Source organism: Sorex araneus, chromosome 2 (genome assembly GCF_027595985.1).
Source record: "Sorex araneus isolate mSorAra2 chromosome 2, mSorAra2.pri, whole genome shotgun sequence".
NCBI lineage: Eukaryota > Metazoa > Chordata > Mammalia > Eulipotyphla > Soricidae > Sorex > Sorex araneus.
In genome coordinates, this window is record NC_073303.1 from 33,117,968 (window position 1) to 33,124,433 (window position 6,466).

At 48.4% G+C, this 6,466-nt stretch overlaps 1 non-coding gene across 1 annotated transcript; it reads left to right on the forward strand.

Moving 5' to 3' along the window:
* The first annotated feature begins 5,575 nt into the window (after window positions 1–5,575).
* Window positions 5,576–5,685, forward strand: LOC129402820 (U6 spliceosomal RNA). The gene has a single exon (XR_008628861.1). It is a non-coding gene; the product is annotated as a U6 spliceosomal RNA (small nuclear RNA).
* Window positions 5,686–6,466: the final 781 nt, after the last annotated feature.

A 6,466-nucleotide genomic window follows, 5' to 3' on the forward strand; every position in this document is an offset into this window, starting at 1 on the left:
AGCCGGTGAAGAAGGCGGCTGGGAGAAAGCTGCCCTGGCGAAGTGGGCCGTTAGTCTGAGGCTGGGCCTGCTGGAAGGGAGGATTCTGGCGGGAGGGACAGACAGACAGGAGGGAAGGAGACAGATTGTTAGAGAAGGCTTGTGCTTTGGAACTTCCATTCACTTCCTTCGCTCAGGATTTTGCGCGTTGGAAGAGTGAAATAAGTTCCTCCTAAAAGTGTTCTATAGTTGGGGGCCAGAGCGATAGCACAGCGGGTAGGGTGTTTGCCTTGCACGAGGCCGACCCGGATTTGATCCCCGGCATCCCATATGGTCCCCCAAGCACCGCCAGGATTAATTCCTGAGTGCAGAGCCAGGAGTAACCCCTGAACATCGCTGGGTGTGACCCAAAAAGCAAAAAAACAAAAAAGTGTTCTATAGTAAGAACTCCATTACTAGACTCCCTCAGTTGTACCAGTGGGTAATAGACACCCTCCATCCTCAAGAACAGCCCCAGTTTCAAATATGCCTCCACCAGGACTGTGCCCATGCCACTGTCAGACAGGACAGTGACTCCAGTTCTTGGTCTAGGGAATAGGATCTACAGCTGACAGCACTGATGAGAATGGGGGAGAGGGGTAGTAAGGATTCCCGCCTCAGCAAGGCCACTCGGCATCTAGTTGCTCCTGGCTCAGTCCACAGCTTGGCACCTGTGAAATGGAGTTAATAATCCCTGTACCAAGGCTGGAGCCATAGCACAACAGGTAGGGAGTTTGCCTTGCACGCAGCTGACCTGGGTTCAATTCTCAGCATCCCGTATGGTCCCCCGAGCACCACCAGGAGTGATTCCTGAGTGCTGAGCCAGGAGTAACCCCTGTGCATCGCCCGGTGTGACCCAAAAAGCAAAAAACAAAAACAAAAAACAATCCCTGTACCAGTCTCCCCGCCCAGCGACAGCGGCTGTAAAGTCCAGGCACTTCTGTGAAGTCGACTCTGCTAACTCGGTCGCCCTCTGTGACTTTCTCCTGTGTCCCATGATTCTTTCTTTGTGCTCCAGCTCCACTTCATTCCACTTATTTCGGGTTTAAGCAAAGCAGAGCTCTGGCAGGTACCGCAAGGAGTACACCTTACTCCCTTTTTCACCAGGCATTTATAGTCTGGAGGGAGGCAAGTATGTGTCTGGGTGTATGTGTATATTACTTGATAGTTTGTAAATTGGGCACAGTGAAAGATTAATAACAGTAAAAGAGAACAACTATAACAAAGGCACGTAAAGTGCTCCTGCTTGCTCTCTCAAAATATCTGATTGCACGTAACTTTTTAACTGCACATGTGGCTAGAATGTAGAACTGAATCTGGGGGTGGGGGAGGGTGCATTGGATAGGTGTATGTGCAATATTTCTAGAAAATCACAGCAGACAGCACGACAGGTTTAACATCAGAGCTGGCAGAGCTGTTAGAACCCGGGAGGAGCAGTCCAGGTCCTCTTGATGAAAAGTAGAGCCGGTGGAAGAGTTGCTTGGATAGAAGTTCGAAGAAGTGAGGCGAGCACGTTCCTGGCGAAAGAATCCGAGGAGGGAGAGTGGAGGTGGTTCTGGGAAAACGCAGCTGAGATGGGGAGTCCGGGCCATCCAGGGAAGGAAGTCCTTAAGGCAGGTGGTGTGGAATCATGTTGGTTTGGCTCAGGGTGAAGGCGAGGAGGAAGGGCCTCGAGGAACTGGAAAACGGCATGATTCCATTTGTGTTCTTTTAAAACTGGTTGGTGGGGGCTGGAGCAATAGCACAGTGGGTAGGGCGTTTGCCTTGCACTCGGCCAACCCGGGTTCAATTCCCAGCATCTCATATGGTCCCCTGAGCACTGCCAGGAGTAATTCCTGAGTGCAGAGCCAGGAGTGACCCTTGAGCATTGCCGTGTGTGACCCAAAAAGAAAAAAAATAAAAATTAAAAATAAAATAAAACTGGTTGGTGGCAGCAGAGGAAGGGGCGCACCTGATAGAGCGCATCTGAGAGGAGTGGGGGGATCCATTCTGCCTTTTTCCTGACCACCTCTGCCTGGGGATGTCCTGGCCAGGCTGCTGCCAGGAATACTCCGGGGAAAGGATTCGAGCTGCAGCAACGCTGTGGGCCTACGGCTCTCACCATTTAACAAAAAAGGGAACCAGACCCCGAGAGGTTGTAGCTTGCAAATTTTGGTTCTTCACACAGGACTTCCCCTAGATTTCTCTGCCTTACTCTTCTAGAAGGGGGAGGGAACCCGAACAGCCGTTCCCCCCGCAGGGGGTCCCCTCCACTCCTCTTTGGAAATCCCACTTCCCACCCATCTTTTGTGGACCTCACAAACTTGGCAAGGAACAAGAAAGCCACTGGGGGGCGCTCGACTCCCAGGTGACCAACACTAAGGCAGGGAGAGAAACGAAGGGTGAAGAGAAAGCAATCAGGCCACAGATACAGAAAAAGGAAGAGAGGAGCGCAGGGAGCCGGGGAGCACACGGGGGGTGGAATTTTGTTACTTGTATGTCGGGAATATTGTTATTTATAGACAGAACCTTAGGATCTCCACTTTCCGTGGCGTTCTCACGGAGAATGCCTTTGGCCTCTTCCTCATAATAGCTGCTGATTGCTGAGCTTCGTTCAGTGCCAGGCTCTGCCCTCCCCACACTCCGGAATCACCCCATTTGGCCCATACTGCAGCTCGGGGATGTAGCGCTTTGAAATGGACCCACTGTTCCAGGGACAGAAAGCGAGGCGAGAAGACGAGCAAGATGCCCAGATGCATACAACAGCAACTGGGAGTTCTGGAATTCAAGCCTGAGTCCCTTCAATTCCAAAATCCGAAGGTGGGCTCGAGGGTCTTAGTCATCATTATTTCCCCAACTCCAGAGGTCTGTGAGAAACCTTCAGCCCTTCTTTCCCTTGCAAGTCACGTAGCATCCTGCCTTCATCTCTCAAGAATGCAGGGGGCCAGGTCATTCTTGATTGTGTATAAAAAAGACCTTACAGGGGGGCTGGAGCAATAGCACAGCGGGTAGGGCATTTACCTTGCACGCGGCTGACCCAGGTTCAATTCCCAGCATCCCAGGAGTAATTCCTGAGTGCAGAGCCAGGAGTAACCCCTGAGCATCACTGGGTGTGACCCAAAAAGCAAAAAAAAAAAAAAAAAAGAAGACCTTCTAGAGGTCTAACAATAGTAACTGATTCACTCAAGGTCACACTAGAAGTCTAGGTCGGCGCTAGAATAGTTTCTCAGGAGGCCCCTGGATTCCGGAGAACCCAGAACATTGCTATGTAGATTATTAAATTAAACTATTTCGTTTCACTGGTAATTTTTGTTTTAAGTTATACAGGCACGTTCTGAGTCACTGTGGGTCTCGTGTAACTGTCCTGGCCCTGCCCGTGAGCGCCTGGCCCCCCTCACATTGTGTTAAGCGTCTCCTGGCCTCATCAGCACTGCTTTCATTGTTCGGGGTGGTGCATTTGGACCACATTAAGTCGAGGGGACGTGTCCTGACAAAGATTTCTTAGTAATCTGAACAGAGACGAGAAGGGGGAGATGGAGTCATCTCCCAGAGGCGTGCTGGGCCCCGTTCAGAGGAGTGTTTGTTCTCCTTGCCAGCAGCGCTGTCATTTCAGAAAAGCAAGACGAATGGGAAATATCCCTGGTGTGTAAAAAAGCATGATGCATAACCAGAAGCCCTCACACAATGGATATGTGGTTGTGTAGGCACATAAGCAGGGCCTGGAAGGACATGTCAGACATAGCTGTGCATAGCTGTTCTTTGCTTCTTGTAATTTTTTTTTAATTTTTCTACTCTGCATGGGTTAACTCTTTAAGGTGAAATCTTATTTTTAAATTCTGAAGAAAGAGAAATAGAAAAGAATATATGTATTGTGACTTTGTTGGACCTTATCCTACTGAAATACTGAGATCAAAGTTCAGAATTAGCTGCGTTTGCACAACGTATGTTATGAAAATAAGTTAAGTCGGGTTCGTGACTATTGTATTTCTCTGTGTTACTTAAGTTCCAGCTTCAGAGCGGGACAAAAGTCAAAGTGGGCACAGGGATGAAACCCTGCTTTAAGGTCCAAGTCTGCTCACTCGTAAGGAAGTCAGAAGCCTGGACACTGGCAGGAGAGCAGGAGGGGTTGGGGGTGCGGGGTGCAGGAAAGGAGGAACAGGGTGTAGGCCCCGGCGAAAACTCCAGGACAATGTACAGGTCAGAACCAAGAACTAATAGAGTTGTTCCCAAAATACACACAAAACACTTTTGAGGGGTGGGGATTGGGTCTTTTTTTGGAGTATTTGGGGGGGTCCAGAGGCCACTTCTGGCAATACTCAGCTAACTGGTCCAGGTGATTCAAGGCTTAGGCCCTAGGGTTTAGGGGACCACCAGGGTCACACCCAGTAGTACTAGGGTAAGGGTAGCAATACACTATTTATGCAAACACAAAATCAGATATATGATTTTTTTTTCTGGAGCACATTAGAATGATTACCCAATAAGAAGAGAAATAGAATTAGAGGTGGAGTACAGTGGAATAAAGAAACAAAATAAAGGCCTTATACAGACCCATTAAGACAGGGTCTTAACAGGGAAGAAGAGGAGAGAAGCGCTGGTGCAAATGGCGAGGGGGGGACCCAGTCGAGCCCTGGGGAGCACCCACATTTAAGGAGGGGTAAGGAAAGGGGCACCAGTCAGAATGGTGAGAAGGCAGGAGGGGGGCCAGAGCACCCTGAAGACCAAGGGAAAGGACCTGTCAGCAGGTCCTGGCAGGCCGTAGGTGGCAGTAGGTAGAGTTCTAGAAAGAGGCACTCAAATCCCCCGTGAGCCTTTTATACGTTCACTTTTATGCTTCTATAAATTAATTCTTTCCAGTATTCCCATGGTTCAACATTTAATTGGTCTAGGAAGCCAATTTGTCTGACTCAATGGGCCAGCACACACTTCACATGTGTTTGAGCCCTGGGTTTGAGCCCAGCCTACGATAGAAAATCTATGCATATTTGCAGGACTGGAGAGATACTAGGGGGATTCAGGCAGCCGACCTCCACAGAAGCAACCCCCTGAGCCGAGGCAGGAATAAGCCCTCGGCAGGGCTAAGGCCCCCAAACCACGCAGCAAACAGATGAAAATACTTACAGTGCAGGTGCCACCCTGACTTCCAGATCATGGCACTCCCCTGCCCAGCAGCAATGGCTCCAGCTGGCTCCCTACGTCCTTCCACAGGGTCCCCCTGCTCTCTCATCTTCTGGCCTTGTACAACCAAATTCTTCATATTCCCATGCAAACGCTTTTCTCTTTTTAAATAGGAAGAAGCTTGATGGCTTGATGGGTAGGAGAGATAGTATAGGGGTTAACTTGCCTTGCATGCGGCCAATTGGCTAAAACCAAACAAATTGGCACCTCCCATGTCGGTCCAGCAGAGACTGGTCACAGAGAATGAGACAAACAAACACACTCGGACTGTCCAAGTGTTAGGGTCCTCTGGGCAACTATCAGTGAGCTTTTTAAATTTATTCGATATAAATACCCTTTCCCTCCCCTACCAGGCTCCCAACCAGCGAGCCACTGAAGTTGACAGAGACACTAAGGGCAATTAATAACCACATTAACATTCAATAGGTAAAAATTGGAATGATACAGAGAAGATTAGCATGGCCCCTGCGCAAGGATGACACGCAAATTCGTGAAGCATTCCATATTAAAAAAAAAAACAACATTCAATAGGTAAAGGGCGAGGCTTGGGTATTTCACATTGTCTAATAGAAGGCAACCTCACTGTATCACTGTCACTGTCATACCATTGCTCATCGATTTGCTTGAGCAGGCACCAGTAACGTCTCCACTGTGAGACTTGTTACTGTTTTTTTGCATATTGAATATGCCACGGGTAGCTTGCCAGGCTCTGCCATGTAATCTAAAAATGTAAATTCCTAACAGTTTCCTATTCTATTTTTGTCCTCGCCTGGTACAGTTTATAGCCCAGCCTGCAGATATTTGCCATTTATTCTATTCTTTCTTGCTATTCTATTCTTTCCTGGATGCACTTTTGCAAACCCATTGCATTCTAAGACCTAAACTATTTTACCTAGGGGCAAATCATATCCTTAGGGTTTTTTGTTATGCAGATGAATTTTCACAGCCAACCCATTTGACCTCCAGAACCACTTGTCCCCTCAGCCCAGTTAAGTAATATCTGAGCACAGAACCAGGAGTAAGCCATGAGCATCACTAGGTTTGGCCCCTTGAAACAAAAGAGGAAATAGAAACTTGATATGCAAATGAGATGTATACATAAATATATAGTTATAGTTAACATTAGCACAATGCACTGTAGCACTATCATTCCATTGTTCATCCATTTGCTCGAGTGGGCACCAGTAATGTCTCCATTGTGAGATTTGTTGTTGCTGTTTTTGGCATATTGAATATGCCACTGGTAGCTTGTACCTTGCCAGGCTCTGCCGTGCGGGCGGGATACTCTCGA